Source organism: Schistocerca serialis, chromosome 4, assembly GCF_023864345.2.
Source record: "Schistocerca serialis cubense isolate TAMUIC-IGC-003099 chromosome 4, iqSchSeri2.2, whole genome shotgun sequence".
Lineage (NCBI taxonomy): Eukaryota > Metazoa > Arthropoda > Insecta > Orthoptera > Acrididae > Schistocerca > Schistocerca serialis.
In genome coordinates, this window is record NC_064641.1 from 718,237,242 (window position 1) to 718,262,374 (window position 25,133).

A 25,133-nucleotide genomic window follows, 5' to 3' on the forward strand; every position below is an offset into this window, starting at 1 on the left:
GTAACATCATCAGGTCATTTCAGTTGTATACTCCTGTTACAGCCAGCTTATTATGAACATGAGTTGTTAATACCAGACCATGGAAGTCCTAGAAAATGCTCAACGCACTTTGCCACACATTGGTTCTGTGTTCGGCTATTTAGGAGCTGGTAAATCCACATTTTTCTGTTACTAGCTTTGCTCCTTCGTCTCGTCGTTACAGTGGCAGACTCAGCATTCGTCCGTGGCTAAAGAAGTCACCTGGATTGGCTTCACACAGCTATGACTTTTCCGCTGTTGCCTCTGCTAGGGCCGGCCGTTGTGGCCGAGCGGTTCTAGGCGCTTCAGTCTGGAACCGCGCGACCTTTACGGTCGCAGGTTTGAATGCTGCCTCTGGCATGGATGTGTGTGATGTCCTTAGGTTAATTAGGTTTAAGTAGTTCTAAGTTCTACGGGACTGATGACCTCAGATGTAAAGTCCTATAGTGCTCAGAGCCATTTGAACCTCTGCTCGGCGGACGTTTTAAATGGGAGTGAGTAGTCGTGGAACCCAAGGGCTGGTGACCATTGTCACGTTCAACATGGAGTGTAAGGTACTGAAACTGATCCAGAGAGATGAACAGCCACCTCGTTTTTCGTCACTGAGACTTATCGGAACACACTGGCTCAAATGGTTCAAATGGCTCTGAGCACTATGGGACTTAACATCTGAGGTCATCAGTCCCATAGAACGTAGAACTACTTAAACATAATTAACCTAAGGACTTCACACACATCCATGCCCGAGGCAGGATTCGAACCTGCGACCGTAGCAGTCGCGCGGTTCCGGACTGAAGCGCCTAGAACCGCTCGCCCACAACGGCCGGCGAACACACTGGAAAAGTCTGAACAAGCTAACTGCTGTTTTATACGACAGCACGTTGTTGCTGTACCATTCCATCAACTCGGCTGCGTTGTTGCTTCTCAAATACTGAAAACGAATTATCGCACGATTTCCCATATTATCAGTAAATATCATTTTATTTCGGCTGTTCTAAGGACCTCCTACGTCACTGTGTCGCGTGGATTTCAATACATACTAAAACTGCCAAGTATCTGCATACAAACAAACACTTAAAATTAATTACGTAACTTCATTTTTTGAACGTGATAACTGTAACTTCATAATTACACCTCGTACAGTCTGGTATATTACAATACTTCAGTGAAATTAGTCAGTTTTATTAAATACGGACAAAATGAATTGAAAAAAGTTAAATTTTTGTAAAGTGATTTGTGTAAAGAAATAGAATAGACTGCCTGACAAAAAATGTGAAGCACTCAGAGAAAATGGTCGGAAGTCAATGCAATTTCGTACATGTAGGGGATAGTCGGGCAAAGTGGCCACACTAAGATATTTCTTCCTTTTAAACTGAGTATCAATAGACGAATTCACATATAAATCATTACAATCTGTGATTATCGAAGTGTAATATCGAATAGTTATGTTACCTTAGGATCAAATTAAGTAATTTAAACAATTCAGTTTTCACCACGTGAGCGGGAAAAGTGATCACTTAGTTTTTAAACTCAACAAAATGGATAAAAACTGTTTTAAGAAAGAAGTAAATGTATTTTATTGTGATACACGATTCTAATTACACTTTTCATAAATGAAAGTCAAAATTTGTTCCTCAACGCCTGTACAGAATTTTCTGATCCCAGAGGGAACACAACTGATACTTAATCCACTGCTCTTCTCGCCTTGAATCTGAAAATTTTTCTTCGCTGTACATGCACTCCATGCCTTCATCGCTGTCGTCAGAAAGATCTCTTCTAGAATTGGGTTTCCCGCTCTACACATTTTTCTTTTTACTGCCTTTCTTCTCTTCTGCTGATTTCCGTTTTTCCTTCTTTTTACTTTATTTTTCTCCTCTTTCTTTGTTTGCCGCTTCTAGATCACTGTTACAAGGATTTGCTTTAAGTATAACCGCGGAGTCCTTCTTTCGGCAACTGGTTTTACGTTTACCCCCTGCACAAAGTGGCCAGAAGCCACCGCCGAGATGGACACTTTTCCCGCATTGATGCCTATGCACAAATGCTTAATGCCTTCGAATAATATCAATAAAAATTTCAGTAATTAAAGTAGGATTATAGTGTCGAAATACGACACTTTCAATACAATTTCATTAAAATACACAAATCATATTCTCTCAAGTGTACAAACTGAGCACTTACCTAACAGCAGGATAACTAAGGTCCACAAAAAATATTATAACTCTGAGAAGCGACACAGCAAACGAGTTAAACTTCATGGGTCCTTCCAGGGAGAATTAAGTTAAACCATTTCCCGCTCCATTCCAGCACCTCAAAGCCCCCAGGTCCCCAGTGGCCACTTTGCCCACCATGGCGCTTTTGCCCGGCTCTCCCCTAAACACCATTGGCGGGTATGTAAATAATAAAGAGTTGCAACTCTGTGTGACAGGTGGAACGGCCGTCAGAGTGCATTAGTGTTGTTCTTAGGTCTGGTAGGCTATATAAGAGGCTTAAATAGCATCAGATGTCGAGTGATCGCTCTGAGCGACATAGGGATGCCGTGTACTCACGTGAGACAGCATTAACAGCGCCAGAAAGCGTTTGAAAGGGGTCTCACTGTGCCTGCCCATGTAGCAGGCTGGACATGCAAAATAAACAGCTGTGGGACATTTGCATGTGACAGTGGCTCAAAGGACTCTGTCCTCTCCCCACTCCTCTATCTCCTGTACACAGCCCCCCCCTCCCCCACCAGCACACCTCCGCAGACACCGCCTTCCTTGCCCTCGCTCCTACCCTTCAACGGTCCCAACGACTTCCGCAGAATCACCTTGACCGTTTTGCTACTTGATGTAACCAGTGGCTCCTGAAAATCAATCGTTCCAAGACCCAGGCAATCATCGTAGGTCGTACTGCTCGCTCCTCCGGCTCCTTGATTTCTCCCTTACCATCTGCGCCCATCCTGTCTGCCTCTCCCCCACCCTCACCTACCTTGGCCTCACCATTGACCGTCACCTCACCTGAATCCCTCATCTCCGCTCTACCCAATCCAAAGTGCACAACCGCCTCCAACTCCACAAACTCCTCTCTGGGCAGACATGGGGGTTGAACCCCTCTACCATCCTCCATACCTACAAATCCTTAATCCATCCCATCCTCTGTTATGCCAATCCTACCTGGATATCCACCCACCCCAAATTCTATAAGTCCCTCCAGATCCTCGAGCACCATGCACTCCACCTCACCTTCTGTATACGCCTCCCATCCCCCACTCGGATCCTCAATGACCTGATTCCTTTCAGCCATCTGCTCCTATTCCTCGAACATCTCCATGTCCTCTACACCTCCCGCAGCCTTTATCCCCCTCATCCCCTGGTTGCTCCTCTCCTCTCCAACCCCTGCTCTCTGCCCTGCCTTCACCATTGTCCCCCCCCCCCTACTCTCCACCTCTACACCATTAATCTCCTTTCCCAGGGTGGCACCCGTCGACTGCCCCTCCTGGATGATTCCCTCTCTCCCTCCATTTATCCCCCCTATCAACTCTGATCCTCACCTTCCCTTCCCTTCCTCTGTCCTTCTCCCAGGCTCCCTCCCCCCCTCTGTTTTTCCCTGTCTACCCTCTCTCTGCCTCCCTTGTCTCCCCTGAGTCCTTTTGCATTCCCCTCCTCTGCCTTTCCTCGCTCCCTCTCGCGTCTGCCCTGCCCCCCTTATGAGTCCTCTCACTCCGTCGCCCCCCCCACTTCGTTTTTCCTCTCCTCCCCCCTTTTTTTCCCTCATCTGTCCAGGTCCCCCGCATCTGACCTCGGCCGTGGTATGTCATCTTCGTTGCCAACTTTTTAGTGCAGTGTTTCAAGTGAGTGTTAAGTGTTGTGCGTCTTTTCCTAAGTGTTGCAAACGGAAATCATACTGTCGGTGGGTGTGCTTTTTATATCTGTTGCGAACAGAAACCAGACTGTCGCCGTGTTTTTTTAATTGTCTGTCTACTATTTTACCTGTCTGTTTCCTGTATATTTTATTTACATGGCCAACCCTTTGTTTTATGTTTTAACTTCCACAATTTACCGCCATTTTACAATTTAAGTCACCGTTTTTATCGCCCGCTTTTATTATTTATCATCTTCTTCTTGCGTTTTAAAAATTCTGTAGGCTGAAGAGTGGCGTACTAAGTTGCTACAAGCCCGTCCCCTTCGGGGGCAAAAGAAACTCAATAAAGGAAAAAAAAGTGGCTCAAAGTTCGACTTCATGAGAACGCAGGAGTGAATATACTCGTCAGCAACATTCCGATCGACCACGTTTGACCACCACGATGGAGGATTGCTGTATTGTGCACCAAACAATTCGTAAGTGGTTCACCTCTGGGTCTGTCACCCGAGAACAAGTAATGGACTACGTACAACATTCTGTGTCACCCCGCGTCATTGGTCGGAGTCCAGCAAAAGCCAGACCAGAGAGTTACGGTCCAGTTTATGGGTTGCTGTTAACGCTACAACACAAACAGCTGCTTTTGGAGTGGTAGCGTCACCAGGAACCATGGACTGCTGACGGATGGCGTCGCATTGTGTTTAGCGAAGAACACAGTTTTGTACTACACCGTAAGAGCATCTTCGGTGAGTAAAGTCCAATACCGTCTAGTGTTCCTACATTTCACCGGAGCCAGAACTGGTATTTCCACTTCTCTGTAAATAATTCGTGCCACTATTTTGCAACCTCATTTATTAAAATGATGCTTTGATAATATTCACCTGCTTGCTTTGGAACTGTAATTATCAAATTGTCCTTGAAGTCTGAGACTATCAGGTGAAATAATTTAATTATGGTATTTTCTCTCAAGCCCTCAACAATTCTGCGATAATGTCATCTGCTCCAGGAGCCTTATTTTGACAATGGTCTTTCAATGGTCTGTCAGATTCCTACCTAGTATTGTATCTCCTGTCTCACTTCTATCAAGGTCCTCTTCCTTCATAAATGAGTTAATTTTCTTTGTATCAACTGTCTATATATTGTTTACAACTTTCAGTCTTCCCTTCGTTGCTTACTACTCGCTTACCTTCTGATTTCATGATGTTTGTGTAGCTCCCTCTTTTTCCTCCATCGGTCTCTTTAATTGTACTATTAGCAGTGTCAATTTTTCCATGCTTCTGTATCTCTGAATTTCTCCTCCATCCATATCTGCTGTTATGATGTGTATCGATGTCTTTGTGTATGCTTACGATATGTCAAATAGCTCTGAATCCCAATATATGCTTGTCAGTACCCTAGCCTGTCAATACAACACGTTTAATCGCCGATCGCTCAGTACTACGTTGTTCACATTGCCTACGTTTTTACCTGGGATTGCATTCTGGGATATCCTTCACGTGCATCTTCTTTAGGGAAGTGTGACCAGGTTTGATCTCAATCATTCTTGTCTTAACTCTTAAACCCGAAGAAAGAAATTCCCTACAACATTTTAATAACATTAGATGAATGTTCGTTGAGGATAAACAGCAGGAGACACAGAAACATACGACGACACGGTATTCCATTTTGAACCTTTTCACTGAAACACATACGCCATGAGTACTTAAAAAAGGTCTTGTGTTAAATAAATAGGAAAAACTTCACTGATCAAGTTGACAATTAATTTAGTACGCAGTATCTACCAACGCAACACAAATAAAAATTAATTTTGTCAAACCCATCACTTCGAACGTCGAGAGCTTTCCACTTTCCGTTATGTTTATTTCCTAATCAACTTGACCCGTTGCCTGTTGGAGCTCGTCTAGGGATTTTAGGCCGAAGGTCACTTTGCGGTTTTTCTAAAGTTTCGTCAGCACGAGAGGCTAGCGTTGTCAAAGATTCACTGTCACCAAATAGGTGGGAAAGTCTCAGCAATTTTATACTTATAATATTTTACGTGCCCATTGCTAAGAATTCATACAGGTAAATACTGAAAACTGTTGAGAATAATTTCCCCGTGTATTATGCTCAGACTCTATTTTCTAAACGAGACTGCCAGAAAATTAAAGAAAAAATGAAAACTGTAACATAGTGGCTATCGCTTGGTAGTTAGCATTTATCATATTGGCAGTGTTGGTTTTTCATGACTGTATTGTAAAGAAAGTTATTTATCTTTTTCCCCACAGGATCTCACAAAGTTAATGAGTCATTATTTGTGGTTGTTTCTACGCAGCGTCTTTCGAACCACTGTTTCGCATCATTAAGCGTTTGAAGTATACGCAGATCAACCAGAACATTATGACCACCTATCTAATAGCCGATATGTCCAACTTTGGCACTAATAACAGAGGCGACTATTAGTGGTTTGGAAGCAGTTAGGCCTTTGTAGGTCGCTGGAAGGAGTTGGCACCACATCTGTACACACAAATCACCTAATTCCCGTAAATTCCGGAGAGGGGAACGATGATCTCTGACGCCACTTTCAGTCACATCCCACATGCGTTCGATCGGGTTCAGATCCGATGAGCTTGAGGGCCAGTACATCAACTGGAACTCGCCAATGAGTTCCTCGATCCACTCCATCACACTCCTGACCTTGTGACATAGTGCATTATCTTGTTGAAAAATGCCACTGCGGTCGGGAACCATGATCGTCATGAAGCGGCGTACGTGGGCCTCAACTAGTGTACAATGCTCCTCGGTCGTCATGGAGCCTTGCACGAGTTCCACTGCACCCATGTATGCCCACGTGAATGTTCCCTGGAGCATAATGGAGATGCCATCAACTTGTCTCCAGCCCGCAATACAGGTGTCAAGGATGTGTTACCCTGGAAGACGACGGATTCGCGCCTTTTCATAGGCATTATGAAGAAGTTATGGGGATTCATCAGACCATGCGACGCTCTGCCACTGCGCCAAATTAACTACCGACGGTCACGTGCCCATTTCAGAAGTAGTTGCGCGTTTTGTGGCATTAACATTGGCTCACAGATGGGTATCCGTCTGCGGAGGTCCAGCGTTAGGAGTGTTTGGCGCACTTTGTGTTCAGACCCACTTGTACCCTGCCCAACATTAGTCTGATGTTAGTTCCGCCACAGTTCGCCGCCTGTCCTGTTCTATCAGTCTGCCCAGCGTAGGACGTCTAACATCTATTATGAGGGGTGGCCCCCTAAACCCACGACGTCAGGACGTGGTTTCACATTGGTTTCGCCACGTGTTGAAGACACTCACCACAGCATTCTTCGAACACACGACAAGTCGTGCAGTTTACGTAATTCTCGTGCCGAGCGTCGGAGCCATCACAATCTCATAGATCGGGCGCCTTCCACATTCTACACAGGCACAGCACGCTCACTTAAATTATATGCACCGTGCCTGTCTCTGACTATCTGTCATAACTTACCAGGTAACTCTGCTATCACCTAGACGGGTTTATATCGATAGTAGGTCAGTGAAGCGATGTTCTGACTGATCATTGTACAAAACTATTACTAGTTATACTAGCAAAAATGTATATTCTTGCCGGCCGCTGTGACCGAGCGGTTCTAGGCGCTTCAGTACGGAACCGCGCTGCTGCTACGGTCGCACGTTCGAATACTGCCTCGGGCATGGGTGTGTGTGATGTCCTTAGATTAGTTAGGTTTAAGTAGTCCTAAGTAGTCAGTCTAGGGGACTGATGACCTCAGATGTCCCTTAGTGCTTACAAGGGAACCTCCCCATCGCACCCCCCTCAGATTTAGTTATAAGTTGTCACAGTGGATAGGCCTTGAAAAACTGAACACAGATAAATCGAGAAAACAGGAAGAAGTTGTGTGGAACTATGAAAAAAAAAAGCAAAAATATAAAAACTGAGTAGTCCATGTGGTGGATAGGCAACATCAAGTACTATGTGAGTTCAAGAGCGCCGTGGTCCCGTGGTTAGCGTGAGCACTTCCGGAACGAGAGGTCCTTGGTTCGAGGCTACCAGAGACAAAAGTTTAATTTTTTATTTTCAGACCATTATCAAAGTTCAGGCACTCACACATAATCAACTTCGCTCTCCAAAATTCCAGGACATGTTCAGATTTGCTTGGACATATGCAGGATTTGACGGTCTACACACGGAAAAATTTGAAAACGTTAAAAACATATGTTTTGATAGAGCACAGGGAAAACTGTGCGACTGTGGAACTGTTGCATTCATTTGTTGCAGTTTATGTGACAAACACTTATGTTTTCATCACTTTTTTGGGAGTGATTATCACATCCACAAGAAAACCTAAATCGGGCAAGGTAGAAGAATCTTTTTACCCATTCGCTAAGTGTACAAGTTTGGTGGGTCGACATCATATTCCTGTCATGTGACGCACATGCCGTCACCAGTGTCGCATAGAATATATCAGACGTGTTTTCCTGTGGAGGAATCGGTTGACCTATGACCTTGCGATCAAATGTTTTCGGTTCCCATTGGAGAGGCACGTCCTTTCGTCTACTAATCGCACGGTTTTGCGGTGCGGTCGCAAAACACAGACACTAAACTTATTACAGTGAACAGAGACGTCAATGAATGAACGGACAGATCATAACTTTGCGAAAATAAAGAAATTAAAATTTTCACTTGTGAGAAGTCTTGAACGTAGTATCTCTCGTCCCCCAGGTGCTCACGCTAACCACGGGACCACGGCGCTCCTCAGCTCAGAATATCCTTGATGTTGCCTATCCTTGGCATGGACTACTCAGTTTGTACATTTTGCTTCTTTTTTCATAGTTCCACACAACTTCTTCCTGTTTTCTCGATTGATCTGTGTTCAGTTTTTCAAGGCCTATCCACTGTGCCATCTTATAACTAAATCTGAGGGGGGTGCGATGGGGAGGTTCCCTTGTTAGAGCCATTTGAACCATTTGTTTATTCAATCAAATAGTAACTTTATAGGTTTCAGTACTTTTGACGCCTGGGCAAGAGCACCAGTACTTTCAATAGCGTCGTGAATAAACAGTTTTAAATAATGTGTTGAAGTAAATATAAGTATGTTTACCCTACACTAAAGTATTGATAACTATTGTTGGTAGCTTGACAAATAAATTCTTCCTAAAGTAGTCGCTTTAAAACTAATTTTGTTTTCATCATGAATACCTTATTTAACCTGAAATAGAGTAGAGCAGTTTAATCACAATTAGTTATTAATACAGCCTACTGATAATGTTTCTAACAGCTGCATCTCTCTATCCCTGTTCATTTTGACTGATCCAACGTACTTGAAACTTCTCTTCGTCAAGGGGTTACTGTCAGCCTCAATAGTTACGCTGTCAGCAAGGCGGACTACTAATTGAACAGGCCCGGGTTCGATTATCGGCCGCTTCGGAGATTTTCTGCGTGAGCACGTCCCGAAAGCTAATGAATAAAAGAAAAAGAGGGGGTTCACAGAACATGACGGATGAATGTATAGATGTTATCTTACTAAGTATTTGTTTGAATACGTACCATATGCTTACATCGCTTAAACCTAAAGAATGCGAACACACTTTTCCACGAGTAAGCACACATACAAAAAGAATGAAACAATATTTGTCTTTTCGTTTTGCTTTGTAGATATTAGAACACCAGTAGCTCAAAATAAAACTATCATCTTTATTATTATTATACTTAATTTCAGGTATTTCCAATTAACGATAAAATATGTCACAAACTATATTATAGCGCGCTGATTACATCACGCGTATTATGTGAACAGTTCCCAAGCAATTAGACGGTCACTGAAAAAGTGCTCAAATAACATAATGTCATCAAACGAAATCACTGCGCCTGTATTTAATCAATATATTGTACTCGTGGCGCTCTTTAGACGATGGTTTGGCGTTCAATAAGAAATACAGCACGTTTTCTTTCTTGAACAATTTCGGTTGAAAAAATGTGGAATTTGTTGTGGGACATCGTTGAACATTCTCGCTTCAGCCCATATAGTTTCATGAAGTTAAAATAAGTGGTGGCGCTTAAGTAGCCATCACAATGGCATCTGTAATGGAAGTGCGTTCCAGTCAGAGCTGTGACTGAGTTTCTTTTGGCGGAAAACCAGAGCACCGCAAATATTCACAAACGCTTGCAGAATGTCTACGGAGTCCTGGCAGTGAACAAAAGTACGATGAGACGTTGGGTGAGGCGTTCATCACCATGGCGACAAGGTCGCGCAATCCATGGAGTGGCGCCATGCCATCTCTCCTCCGAAGGAAAAGTCCACAACCGCACTCTCTTAAGACATGACGACGGTCTTCTGGGACTCTTAGGAGGTTATTCTGTTTGATGTTCTCCCTTATGGTGCAACGATCAACTCATAAGTGTCCTGTGCTACCCTCAGGAAAGTGAAGAAACGTGCTCGCCGTCCCAAAGTGTAAACGAACTTCCTGAAAATGAGAGGCGTCACATAAGTTCGCGCAGTCGAGAGGAGTTCACAAACCTTCGTTGGACTGCTCTTCCTCATCCACCCTGCAGCCCGGATCTCGCGCCTTCTGACTTCCATCTGTTTGGCCCAATGTAGGACGCGCTCCGCGGGAAGCAGTAAGTGGGTAATGGTGAGGTTATTGATGCAGCAAGACGTCACCGGCTCGACGTCGACCAGTAGAGTGGTCCCATGCGAGCATAGAAGCCATCCCTGTAAGGTGGCGTATGGCCGTTGCATTGAACGGAGATTTTGTTGTGAAATAGAGTTTAGTAGCCAAAAGAATGAGGAATAATGTGGTGTATTGCAATTCTCAATAAAGAGAATGTGCTTACTAAATGTAAATGTCGTGTGACTAGGGCCTCCCGTCGGGTAGACCGTTTGCCCGGGTGCAAGTCTTTTTTTGACGCCACTTCGGTGACTTGCGTGTCGATGGGGGTGAAATGATGATGATTACGACGACACAACACCCAGTCCCTGAGCGGAGAAAATCTGTGATCCAGCCAGGAATCGGACCTGGGCGCTTAGGATTGACATTCTGTCGCTCTGACCACTCGGCTACGGGGGACGGACAACGCGCTTACTGAAAAAAAGTGTTGAATTGTTTATTGAATGCCCCTCTTACAACAGGGAAAGAGGTACCATTCATTTTTTCTATCACCGAAGTTTATGTCAGTTTACACAGTCGTATTTTTTCATCTTCAACATCTATTCCATTCACGGTCATATAAGAAAAAGAGACAAATAAGGAATAAAATTCGGTTAATTTGAGGTGCGACATTAAGTGGCACAGGTGACCGTCTACCATGACTTAAACTTGAGGACGCTTAGAATAACTCGTCACTTGCTGTTTTAAAAAATTCTTATTTATTGACCAGTTTCAGGCACAGCCTATCATCAGAACATCTGCCAAGAAACCATACAAAGCCATACACACAGCCGTAAATGCATATGTGACGCTTGGTCTTTCGGACATGTCCTAAAGAAAAGACACCATTGTAATCCAGCAGTCACTGTGAGTTGAGACACAAAGGACTTAGTGACATTAGCTGCGAGTGGCCATTGATTTAAATCAATGGGGAAAGTTTGAAAATTTGTGCCATACCGGGATACCTGCTTACTAGACAATTGCTCTGACACTAAGCTATCCGGACACAGTCTTGATTGCAACTGCACGGACTGTCCCAGCACGCCCCTCCCCCCTACCCCCCCCCCCTCCGCGCCCCAACCCACCCCCGTAGTCAGACCCAAATTCTCAACGTATCACGTATCCGAAAGAACAGACGCCAGAAATATATAGTCACGATGAAGACGGCAGATGATCTCGTCAGTTCTGATGCACACCAGGTTCGAGCTCTTACGGGAATCGGTGAAATGCTGCAAGTAATGAGGATAATGGGCGGGGGCACTACATAAGTAGTGTGTGTGTTAGTTGACAATTTGGGTCTAACTGTGTGCGTGCTACGGTAGTACGTGCAGTTGTGCTGACCACTGTGTCCATCTGGCTTAATGGTAGCTCAGCGTGTTCGGTTAGAGGGCCGCTTGTCCTCCGTAATAAAAAAAACTGAGTAAAGGAATCAACGATCAGCTTGAACGAATTTCATGTGACGTCTGCCCAGACCAAACGAAACGAACAATACTGGACAAAAAAAAAAAAAAAAATATATGGTCAGAGCATTTGCCTAGTAAGCAGGAGAGATGGGTTCTAATCCGTCACTGGCACAAATTTTCAATCTTCCTCATTGATTTAAACCGATGCCCACTCGCAGCCAATGTCTGTAATTCCTTTGTGACTCTTAACCATTAATGACGAAAGTCCCTTTGAGTAAATTTTACAAAAAATGATACAAAGATTTCCCGAAGGGTACATATACCACAAAGAAAAGTTTTCATATAGAGCATGGAGTCATATGTATCACCCGTCATTGCCATAAGTCAGATAATATACAGATGGCGTTACGAAGCTTAACTAACAGAACTTGTCATCAGATGGCGTGAATGTATAAGATCAGTGGTGCTATATTGTGCCCACAGAAATAACTGAACAACGTGATACATAATAGTGATAAAGACGTATATATGAAACTAAGAATATTATAAAAACGAGAGTGTATACAAAAGTGCATGAAGCATTTAAGATACAACGAGCGGCCTTACAAAACTTACCAGACAGGAACGGCCACCAGACGGCAAGAATGGATTGGTACAGGGACGCTATGGATGACAGCATAAGGAAATGAATAACTCAATGAAAGTAAAATATTGGTGAAGTATGAGCAAAGGCCTAATGTGGAATATTCCTTAAGATAAATTTAAGAGGGGCAAACTAACGCGGCATGATTAAGGCGAAACTACTGCCTATTCCTCTCCGGAAACTACAAGGGGCTCTGCCCGTGCCTGCAAACTAGCTATGGTGTGGTGAAAGAGTCTCTCCATGCATCATACTGTGCACATTTGTAGACACTGAAGCAAAACTTAGTCACCGAACTCGTTGATAATCGTGCGCAGCGTGTCACCTGCCGAGCGGACATAGTCGACAGTTTTGTGGAATGTTATCGCCGGGCCTACCGTGCTGGTGATGGGGCCGTCCTGGACTACGGTCCTATGGCCGTGAACGTCCCACACGCCCTCACGCATGAGGAGGGGATTACGCTAATGGGCCGTTTCATTTCCGAGGAAGTTACTAATGCGGTCTACAGGTGTGCGTTATTCAAGTCGCCAGGCATCGGAGGCCCCCCTACTGAATTTTGTCGTACGTTTTGCGATCACATGCCTACACGATGTGTAATGAACTCATTACGTCTGCAGCTGCGATTCCGCAAGCTTTAGTCGAGGGCATTATTGTTCCCGTTCATAAACCGACGCCTCGAATTACGACGGCCAGTTACCGCCGTATCACCTTATTAAATACTGATTACAAGATTTCTGCGTGGTTATTGGCGGTGCAGACTTCGTACGGCGACCGTAGCCGTAGACTTTGACAGCCCCTTTGAAAGGGTGCGCATTGTATTTCTATTTTCTGTCTTAGAACAGATGGGCGTCCCTGCCCGGTTCATCAGTGTAGTTAGTAGCCCGCGTTCGCTGGTCCAGGTCAGTGGGCGTGTGATGGGTCCGATATGATACATCGATCGGACCTCCAAGGTTGCCCTCTGTGTATTTACCTTAACGCAGTTGCGCTTTAGCCGGTCATAATATTACTGACGACCCAGTCGTCTGGACTCTCCTTGCGCTGTTACACCTTCCGATGTCACGCATACGCAGATGACCTTTTGGGAAGAAGCCGCTCAGATCCTTTACACCATTATGGCGCATGGAAGGTGGCTGGGAGCGTGATGAATGTACTCAAATCCACGACGCTGTCTATTGATCGCAGGCTACCTCCGGAAGATCTGATGACATTGCCCTGTGTCCAGCGTCCCTGCTATCTTGGGATCACCTTTATCCCGTCAACGCACCATACACTGGCAGTCAACTTTCGTCAAGTTTTGAGAATTACCCGTATGATGATCGGTCACAACTCCATACGGCGCCTCGATCCTTTGCAGCGTGTTTTCTACCAGGATGCCTATGTGGCATCCACAATTGTTCATATTGCTCAGGTTCTACCGATGCCGATTACGATAGGACGTTGTTTTCAAGCAGCATTCGAATATTTTCTGACAGCTGGGTCCCACTTCAAAGTACTCTGTGTCGCACTCAGTCGTCCTCCTCACGCAGGAGGGGTTCGGCTTGAAAAGTACGCCATCGTGAGGTAGCACTTTACATGGACACGTTGTCTAAGCAATGGTGAAGTATCGAGGCCTCCATTACTCACCGTTTACTTGCCGTCCCTCTGCCAATGTACCTCATACCGCTGGTCCTGGTCCGTAGCAACATGCCTACGTTTGGACACATCGCGGTCTTCATTGTGGAATTCGGTTATGCTCGCACCGAACTCCCACGAACGCGCGGCAGCGTGAAAACGATTTCTATGTTGTTTCCCTGCTTAGGGTGCCTGTAACGTTGTAGAATTGAATTTCTCAGTGATGCTGTGGTCTGTGACTTCGCAGCACATTCATCACAGTTTATTTCCGACGCATATCAGATCGACTTGATATTATGCGACCTGTGGGAAGTATCCATCTAATCAGCGGGTCCATGCCGTAAGACTGGCTGACTCTCCCCTCTGCGCCGTCTGTCTTAGTGTCGACAATGATCATCACCGTGCGGGGTACCCGCGCGGTCTTAGACGCCTTGTCACGGTTCGGGCGGCTCCCCCCGTCGGAGGTTCGAGTCCTCCCTCGGGCATGGGTGTGTGTGTGTGTGTGTGTGTGCGTGTTGTCCGTAGTGTAAATTAGTTTAAGTTAGATTAAGTAATGTGTAGGCTTAGCAGTTTGGTCCCATAAGACCCTACCACAAATTTCCAAATAATTTTGATCATCACCGGTTCAACAGTGTAGCCGTTGGGGATGTTGGTTGATGGGGCGACAAATGGTCGCGCATTTTCTGCAAGTACTTCCGCGTGTTATTGACCCGGAGTCCTTTGTTTACCCATCAGCACAATATTTTTCTGTCAAAAAGTCTCGATAGATTCTCTGGATAAGGTTGGACCTTCGATTATTTATATGGAGATGCTCATCTCTCGCACCTTGATTTCTGGCAGTACTCACAGACTGCATATGCAGAGGTTTCGCGCTTTTCCATTCATCCCAAGTATTCTGCTAATTATCTTAAAAGCGTTTTCTATCACGTCCCCTTAAAGCTGACGTGTTCCCGGTGTGGCAAGTGCCCGCCCGATTCGGAAAGAAACACGACACGCCTACACCTTGCACTCGGCCCGCCTCCCACCTTTTTCCGCCTTGCGGTTTTTTCAGGATTCCGGATGGGTGGACTGGTTTTAATTTGTTTTTCCTGTATATATGTGCAACATAAATAACGAAATAAATAAAATAAAAATTAGTAGTGTAAGGCTGCAACACAGCAGTGGGAGGCGGGAGGCATTGTGGCCAGGCCGCGAGATTCGACCCTGGCCACCTTGTGTTCTCCAATCAAATAAGTAAGTAAATAAATAAATAAATGGGATAAAAAATAAAGAAAAAATTAATTGAATACAGATCTTGTACTTGTTACAGAGCATTGAAAAATTATAATTAGTTTCTCACTTGTAAAAGAAGTGGTTAGTGCATTTGCCTAGTAAGCAGGAGACCTGGGTTCGAACTCTGATCTGACACAAAATTTTCAACTTCGCCCGTTGATTTAAATCAATGCCCGTTCGCTGCCGGTGTCTGTAATTCCTTTATGTCTTACACTCATTAATGAGAAAGTCGCTTCCAGTAAATTTTACAAAAGATGGTACAAAGAATGCTCGAAGAGAAGACACAAAAAATAAAAAGTTTTCATATAGAACATGGGGTCACATGTATTATCCGTCAGCATCATAAGTCAACTGATAGAAATATGGCGTTACGAAACTTAACTAACAAAACTTTCCACTAGATGGCGTAAATGTACGAGGGTCAGTCAAAAAGTAATGCCTCCTATTTTTTTTTCTACGTTTAATTGTCAGGAAATTTAAATGCAATTACATAGGTTGAAAACCACAACATTGAGGATCATTTTGTCATTTTTCAATGTAATCTCCGCCCATCTCTACAGTTTTGGTCCATCTTTGAACAAGGGCATGTATCCCAGCACGGTAAAAATCACAGCTCTGCTTCCTAAGCCATTGACGCACGGATGTTTTGACGGCCTCCTCATCTTCAAAATGAATCCCACGATGAGCTTCTTTTAGTGGCCCGAACAGATGGAAGTCTGATGGTGCCAGGTCAGGGCTGTATGGGGGATGAGGCAAAACTTCCCATCCAATTTCGACAATCTCGTCAGAGGTGTGACGACTGGTGTGTGGTCTTGCATTGTCATGCAAAAGAAGAACATCTGCCATTGATTTTGTTGGGCGAACTCGCTGAAGACGTGCTTTAAGTTTGTTGAGGGTTGTGACGTATTGAACAGAATTTATTGTGCATCCCTGCTCCAAAAAATCAACCAGAATCACACCCTCTGTATCCCAGAAAACTGTTGCCATAACTTTCCCTGCCGATCGCACAGTTTTGAATTTTTTCTTCCTTGGCGAGCTTGTGTGACGCCACTCCATTGACTGCCTCTTTGATTCGGGTTCAAAAAAATGCACCCATGTTTCGTCCCCGGTCACAATTTTTTTCAGAAACTCATCTCCCTCCAAACGGAAGCGCTGCAAGTGTTGGGAGGCTATTGTTTTCCTTGCCTCTTTATTCTGATCGGTTAACATTCTTGGAACCCACCGTGCACAAACTTTTGAGTACCCCAATTGTTTAATAATCGTGATCACACTGCCTTTACTAAGAGAAATAATGCGACACACTTCATCTGCAGTCACCCGACGGTCACCACGAATGATGTCATCAACTTGCTGAATGTTGTGTGGAGTCACTGCACTCACCGGCCTGCCGCTCCGCTTTTCGTCAGTCAACGGTGTTTGCCCTTCAGCTTCCTTACAACGACGAACCCATCGTCTAACAGTGCTGACATCCACTGTCACAACACCATACACCTTCTTCAGTCTTTCATGAATGCGTATGGGCGTTTCACCTTCTGCATTCAAGAATTCAATCACACAACGCTGTCTCAAACGAACATCGATGTCGGCCATCTTACAAACTTCTGCTGTGCTGCCACCTGTTGACACAGAAAGTTACTACTGCAGTGGATTGCAGAAGAAGGTTTGAGGAATGGCGCCAAATTCAAATTTTTCACTTAACTTAATTTCTTTAAGTAGAAAAAAAATGGGAGGCATTACTTTTTGACCGACCCTCGTATAAGATCAGTGGAGCTATATTGTGCCCACAGGAACAATCTGATTCTGAAACCAAAACGTTTATAATGGAAACAAAGAAATATGAACCTAAAAACATTATAAAAACAAGTGGATGTACAACACTGCATGAAGCATACAAGCTGCTTTACAAAACTTAGCTGACAGGACCGGCCGCCAGACGACGAGAATGGAGTGGTACAGCGACGCTGTATATGACTGGACAAGGATATAAACAACTTAATGAAAATAATAAAAAGATCTAACTCTGAACCTAAATAGCGCTTAATAAAAACAAGAGTGTAACAACAATATATTCACCTGTACAAGGTACAGTTAAGGCCTGGTAAGAAATGAGAAGAAAGGATTCAGGGAAGGAACATAGACACAGGAACAAAATAGTAAAATTACAGAAAAAAGAGTTACAGGGCAATTAAAAAAAGCTAGGATAGTAGAGGGTTCTTTATTGAATAAGAGGCGCCACATCGACTAATATTAAATATATAAATGAATTATATTACACTGGACATCATTAAAGGTACTAAGGACTGTACAATACAGCCTAGTCAGTGTTAATCACAGGATAAATGTTATCTACAAGAATAGAAAAGAGCGCACTGTCATGCAATATCTTCCCTCACGTAAAGACCGTAGGATTCGCGAGGAACGGGTGACCTGTATGATAACATGAGTGAGGCCAACGAAGTTGTACAAGCTAGTGAAGAATCAGCTAAGAATTTACCAAAAATAGTTTTTATTTACTACCTTCTTAAAACTCTAAATACACTTCGATTAAAAAGAATAACACTGTAATAAAAAGGGCAAAACATGAACTTTCTTTTGATGAACAGTAGCCAAGCAAAAAACCCTTATATACGAAATAAAACTTGCTTAAACCAAAGAATCCTGACTGAGCCAGTCAAAGCACATGACAAACTAACAAAATAATAGATGATTAGCTACCGAATTATTTATTATACATAGTTGATAAATTTTGTAAAATGTCACGAGCAAAGTAGGAGGACCATTAGCAAGCAAATGCCCGTCAGAGGCAGCCACATGGCAACAAAAAGTACGTGGTATAAACAGCGTTAAAATACACTGTAACCAATTTACTAACACTGTTACTAGATTTACATGTAAAAAAAAGCAAGATCGGTATTTATTACAGAGCCTTAAGTGAATAAAATGTGCGAATGGAAAAAAATTATATAAAAAAATAAAATAAAACTAAGCTATCTTACAGCAAACCAGAAATACATGTGCTCACTGGGCACAGAACCTCATATTAATGCAAGAATATGTATATATAAACTAAAGCAACATTCAGTCGCTGCGCCACCACGTTAGTAAAGAACCGTGTCGTCATCCCATTTTTTCCTATCTACTGTTTCTTGTGATTGTCAATTCTCACTCAGATTAATCATTCTACCTGACCTTTGGTTTTTTTGTGTGGCTATTGTGTTAAGAGTGATGTGTAATTTTAGCATTCTTGTTCCTGCACCTCTTTCTCCTCCCTCTATGTTGCATGCTTTATGTACTGTTGTTACACTCTTGTTCTCATTACGTATACATAGATTCAGAGTTAAGTCACTTCGACATTATTTATTTTCATTCACCTGTCCGTTCACTTATGTGGTCGTATACAGCGTCAGTGTACCAGTTCAGTTTTGCCGTCTGGCTGCCGTTCCAATCACCTGAATTTTGTAAAGCCGCTAGTTGTATTTTGTGTGCTTCATGCACTGTTGTATATACTCTTGTTTTTAAAATATTTTTAGGTTCATACTTAGGTCTTTGTTCCGCTTGGTTTCAATGTCAGATTGTTCAATTATTTCTGTGGACACAATATAACGCCACTGTTCTCATGCATTCACGACACCTGGTAGCAAGTTCTGTTAGCTAAGCTTTGTAACGTCATTTTTCTATTAGTTCTGGCGCTGTCGGCTGATACATGCAACTCCGTACACTGTATGAAGACTTTTCGTTCTCTTCGAGCACTCTCTGAAAATATCATACACATCAATCACATTTATGGATTCGGGCACACTGAATTCTAGGCATAGCTGTTCCTATGGCAGTCTACACCTTGTGCAAAGACTGAGGAAAGGAACTGACTTTGGACACGGGACTGCGTCGATGGCATCCAAATTCAATTTCTGATGCATCAATCCATCCTATGAATGCGTGGTTTATGAACGATGCTATGAGAATAGCGCAAAGAAACTGCAGTTTCGTTTCTTAGCATTTTTTTGTCGTGTAACCCATATATTTTACTATAACAGTGAAAATTTAAAATGGAGTTAACTGATTATTCATTGCTTGCTCTTCTGCACACTGTTATTAATTTAACGTCCTCTTAATCGCTTACTTTACAACCGCTTGGCGCAGTGCATGGATTTTGGTAGATTCGAAATTAATACAGAAATTTCTTTGCAGATGAACTCTATAGCCCAAACTAAAAGCGAAAGCTGTGTTTCAGAATTCTATGCAACGTTTCCACCCAGTTTAATGAATTTGTAGCGTAAATTGCCTACCACGATCCAGCTTCGCTGCAGGGTCTTGACGGCGTCGGTGCGGCTGACACGGACTGATCTCTAAGAAGCTGCCAGAGGGGTTTTCGCCAGCCTCGGCGCCGTGCGAAAGCCGACTTTTATTTACTGCTCATTGATGCTGCTGTATTATTCGTGGAGCGGCAAGACAAGTGAACATCACCGGGCGCGCAGTCTCCTTTTTACTGCCTTTCATTTGTTTCGCGGCCCCTGGCGCCGCGCGCTGAAACTTTGATGCGTTCAGAAACCCCGCAGCGGCCGCGCCGGGCGGCGTGGGGAGGGGAGTAAAAGAAATGACGGAGCAACCAACCGCACGGCAGATAAATAGACAGCGGCAACAATACCGTACGGCCGCAACAATGCCATATATCTCCCGGCCCTTGCTCTCCTCCTTTTCCTGCGCGCACAGGCCCAGCTGTGGTTGCTGCCGGCTGGAAGCTAAGGCGAAGGAGGAGGTGATACGGGAAGGTGGAACAATAACACGAACTAGGTAGGGAAGTAACGGCTCCTACGTTAATTGTAGCTCTTCCAATTCATCCAAACCGAAATATAATCATAGCCAAAGAAGTTCTGAAACAGAATTTTCGAGCTTATCGTAAGTCACAGCTGTGTCTTTCTGATTCACATTTAGCGCGCCTGGAGTGGACAAAATTACATGAACGATCTTGTTCTTTCATGACCCCGGATAATGGGGACTTAAGCTGTAAGTTATGGAGCACGCAGTCCATTTTCATAACAACTTTATTTGTGGTGTGTTTGAAATTTACTTTAATTGCAATCGATTTCGAAGCCTTTTATGGCTGTACCTTTAGATCCTAACCTAGTAAATATAAGACGGTAAAAGGACGATACATAACATATTTATATATAGACAAAGTTGCTTTCTGTTTGTTTGTTTGTTTTAGGCGGACAAATATCGGCCTACATGCCCATCTTCAGCGGTTCTTTAGAACAGGGCTTTACAACATACGTGCTCGCGGAGCAAGCTGTGAGCAGCAAGGCGCGAGCACGGAGCAGCGCGAGCACGCTACCCTCACTACCGGACCAGAGCAGAGAGTGGGGAGAGTCACGTGGGGCACACAACAGCTGCCGCCAGTCGATGTAAATCCGCGGCCACCTGCAGGGATATCACTCACGAATTATTGCTGTGACAAATGAAACAAATAAAGGAGAATGTACAGGTGCCACATAATTTTATGCCTCTACATTCGTATTAATTTGTGAACTGTTACACAATAAAAGGTGTCACTGAAGTGTGGGATTTTCTGTTATCTTGTACTTTTTGCCCTTTACAATTGCGTCTATGTTCGGAGTAATTGTTCTTGTGCATCGTAGGCGCAGCGTGCAGTTTAAATTTCGATCAGACAATGCGTTTCTCAGGCGCGTCTTGTTCCATTTCATTGCAGAGAACGGTTGTTCACAAACATACATGGAACCGAACATTGATATTATTGTAGTCGCCAGTTTGTGCAAATGAGGAAATCTATCCCGAGGGAAGTGTCTGTAAAATTCCAAAATGTTTTTCTTGTTCTGAAATTTCTCTCTGTATTCTCTGTCACACTGCAGGTCAATAATTCTAGTTGCAGCTCAGGACGATTCTTTTCAATATTCGCTGAATATGGAGAGGAGAACAGATCAGAATCACTGTCTAGTGCTGTCAGATCTTGAAAGCGTTTATCAAATTCTTGCTTAAGGGCAACTAAACTATGTGAATAACGTTCACAGTCTTTGTGAACATCTTGCATGGATGATAATTTAGGAAAATGAGCTAGATTTCCTGTTTCCAGTTGACTCACCCAAAGTGTCAATTTCATTAAAAGCTCGTATTCGATCTATGAAATGAGTAATTAGCAGATCTTTACCTTGTAGTGAAATGTTCAAAGCATTCAGATGGCTAGTCAAATCTGCTAAGAACGCGAGATCACATTTCCATGAAGGCTCTTTCAATTCAGGAACACACATGTTATTTATTTCCATGAATATATTTATCTCATCTAATAGGCAAAAATTCGATTTAATAATTCGCCACGACTAAGTCATCGGACCTCGCTGTAATAAGGCAGGCTACCATACTGGCTTTCTACATCCTCAAGAAAGCTTTTAAATTGTCTGTGTTGTAGCCCATGCTTCCTTATATAATTGGTTGTACGAACAACAACACTCATCACATTTTTTAGAGTGATACTCTTTGCACATAAGTTTTCCTGGTGGATTTCATTCGGCACGGTCAGTTTTTGCATTTTCTCCTTGAGCAGCGCAACGAAACCTAATTTTTTCCCTGTCATCGCTGGTGCACCGTCTGTAGACACTGAAACTAAAGAATTCCACGACAATCCTATATTTTCAACACTTTCTTCAACACTACTTAAAATATCACCTCCGGTTGTAGTGTTCTTCATGGCTACTACATCGAGGAGCTCCTTCCTCACCTGAAGATCTCTATTAACGCCTCTAATAAATATGGAAAGCTGCGCTGTTCCAGTGATATCAACACTTTCGTCCAGAGCTAGAGGACACGCCATAAAATCTTTATAGATATTTGCAAGCTGGCTCTAGACGTCGTCTGCCATGTCCTGTATGCGACGCATAATGGTCATGTCAGATAATGGCACAATCCGAAACTGTTCACCGAGCGAGGTGGCGCAGTGGTTAGACACTGGACTCGCATTCGGGAGGACGACGGTTCAATCCCGCGTCCGGCCATCCTGATTTAGGTTTTCCGTGATTTCCCTAAATCACTCCAGGCAAATGCCGGGATGGTTCCTCTGAAAGGGCACGGCCGCCTTCCTTCCACATCCTTCCCTAAATCGATGAGACCGATGACCACGCTGTCTGGTCTCCTTCCCCAAACAACCAACCAACCGAAACTGTTCAACTTGAGATGGACACAAATGTTCCGCTGCAACTACCAAACATCTTTTATTAAATCGCCATCAGTGAAGGGGCGCAGGGATTTTGCTAAAAACAAAGTAATTTTGTAGCTCACTCTGAGAGCTGCCTCAGTTGATTTTTCTTCGTCATCCAGATCTTTTTCGGATAGCTTCCTTTTAAGTTTAATAACTTCCTGTGCGCGATCTGGTCCATCACATTTTCCACTTCCGTAGTCTTTCGCGTGGTACGACATATAACGTCGCTGCAAATTAAATTTCTAAAAGAATTCAGCGTTTTGTGACATACTAAACATTTTGCAACACCATCTTTTTCCGTAAATAGATACAATTCCTCCCAATGGGGGTTGAACTGCGAAAGCATGGTTGGGGTTACACAACGGCGACTTGACATGATTCTTAACTAGCGAAGTGACTTATTTTTTTATAGACGTTACACAGTCGGCGCGAATTCAATAGGCACGCTGCGGTCCTATTCATACGTGCGCGCGCATTTCCCCTCCCTCCCTACTCCGCGACCTTGCACCTGCTCGCGAGCACGAGCCTGAGCAGACGCGAGTACTCGCGCTCAAAACCGGCCAGTTGTTATGCCCTGCTTTAGAAGATACGCAATATTAGGATACAGAATACTGTATACTACGGGACTTAAGATATGTGCTCACAGTTTTGTATTAATCTGCCCAGTACTTCGATGTAATTTATTATTTTAGCTTCGTTTAAATTCTGTAGACGTTTTGAAGATTTTCACGCCTATCCTCGTCCAGGAATGAAACAACCTTCCAAACTGAACACAACAGAATGTACACCAATTATATTTTATACAATTCTGTATAATTGAATTTTATATTATGTGTTATTGATAAAAGGAACTAGGAAAGTTACTAAATAAAACGATTATACGCATCACCTAAATCACAACAGAAATACGCTTGAACAACTCTCTTTTGAAGACTAGATACATAGCTAGTACTGTAATGTACGCTGTCTCATATAATACAACGAGGACGTACTGAAAATCAACTAAATAGTTGAAGTAAAATTTTCAGGACCATCTACAGAAATTCCATGAAGGCAAAATAACAAATTATACGGAAGTATTGGAAAAATTAATGCAAAACTGTGAACAAATCCGAATTCCCATAGTACATAGCTTATATATTGTGTTATTGTGTGTCTCCCGTAGAACCGTTGAAGATGGGCATATATCGCCGTACTGGTCCGGCTGAAAGAAAAATAAACAACAAACTTTGTCTGTCGGAATCAGGGTTTCTTTATTCACCTAAATATCGAAGCACGCATGGAATACTTTTTTAAACGTAGTTTCACGTTTTGACAGTATTTTATTTGCTCAAAAAAATAGATAACAAAGTTAGAGATTTACTATATTGTTGGCTACAAACTTTTATATAATTTTTACAGCCGTTTCATGTAAAACCAAGCGGCACATGCGAAACTTTCGCACTTTTATAGTTTTAAATAATGACAGTATTCGGAATAAGTGTAGTCGTTGGGATAAGGGTACTTGTGCGAATGAAGAGAGAACATCTTTAAAAATGAACGAGCGACGTGAAATAATAATCATGAATTAATGACACATCCTTGTCCATATATTTGCATGCGCATACTATTGAACAAAATCCTTTACAGAGTATTACAATACTTCAGTGTAAACGGTATTTGACGTGAAAATGTAATCTTAATGTACTTTTTGTTTTCATTTTCATTAATAGATACAAAGTTGATTTAGTTACCCTTGAAAAGGCTACGTACAATTGTTCGTGAGGAAAGATGGGATTTGGTAAATACATTATGTTTTGAAGCGTTTGTCCCTGTGATTTGTTAATAGTGACAGCAAATACAATTTTAGTTGACAACTGTCTTCTTGTCAACCGAAAATGCACGCTTGGATCAGATAGTGTTAGGTTTATCCGTGCTATTACAACAGTTTTCCCGCTAAGCTTTGACTGTAAATTCGTTTATTAAGGCCAGGAATGTTTCATTGTCTAAGCGCTGTTTAGTGTTCACCTTCCTTTTCAACAGCCTTTTTTCTTTACTATAAGTTTATGTAGTTGTAATCCTGACGGATCGAATGAATGTTGGAATTCTACAGGATACAAGTGGTTGTCAGTCCTCTCGTCGGATTGTGCGGAGTCACAACTGTAATAAATCTTTCCATTTCCCTCCAGAGTGTTCTTCACAGTTTCTTCATTTATTTTAATGCAGTCTTAATTTTTTGGCCATGATATTGATGTGTTGATAAATTCCTTCACATTTTCGGCATTAATCCCGTTGGGTGGAAATACTTTCTGTACTATTTTCTCTTCTTCGCAATAGAAGTTCTTTGGAATCTTGACATTGTTCGGTGAACTTTTTGTTGTATTGCAAGCTGTCTGTTATCTAGTTATAGAAGCCAAGCACTGTGTTCTCGATCATCTGTGCGCATATTTCCAGTAAGTTCTCGTTTTTCAGCTGCCGACCATAGTGGTGATTGTTGTACGCTTGTAATTTATAGCTTTTGATCGTAATT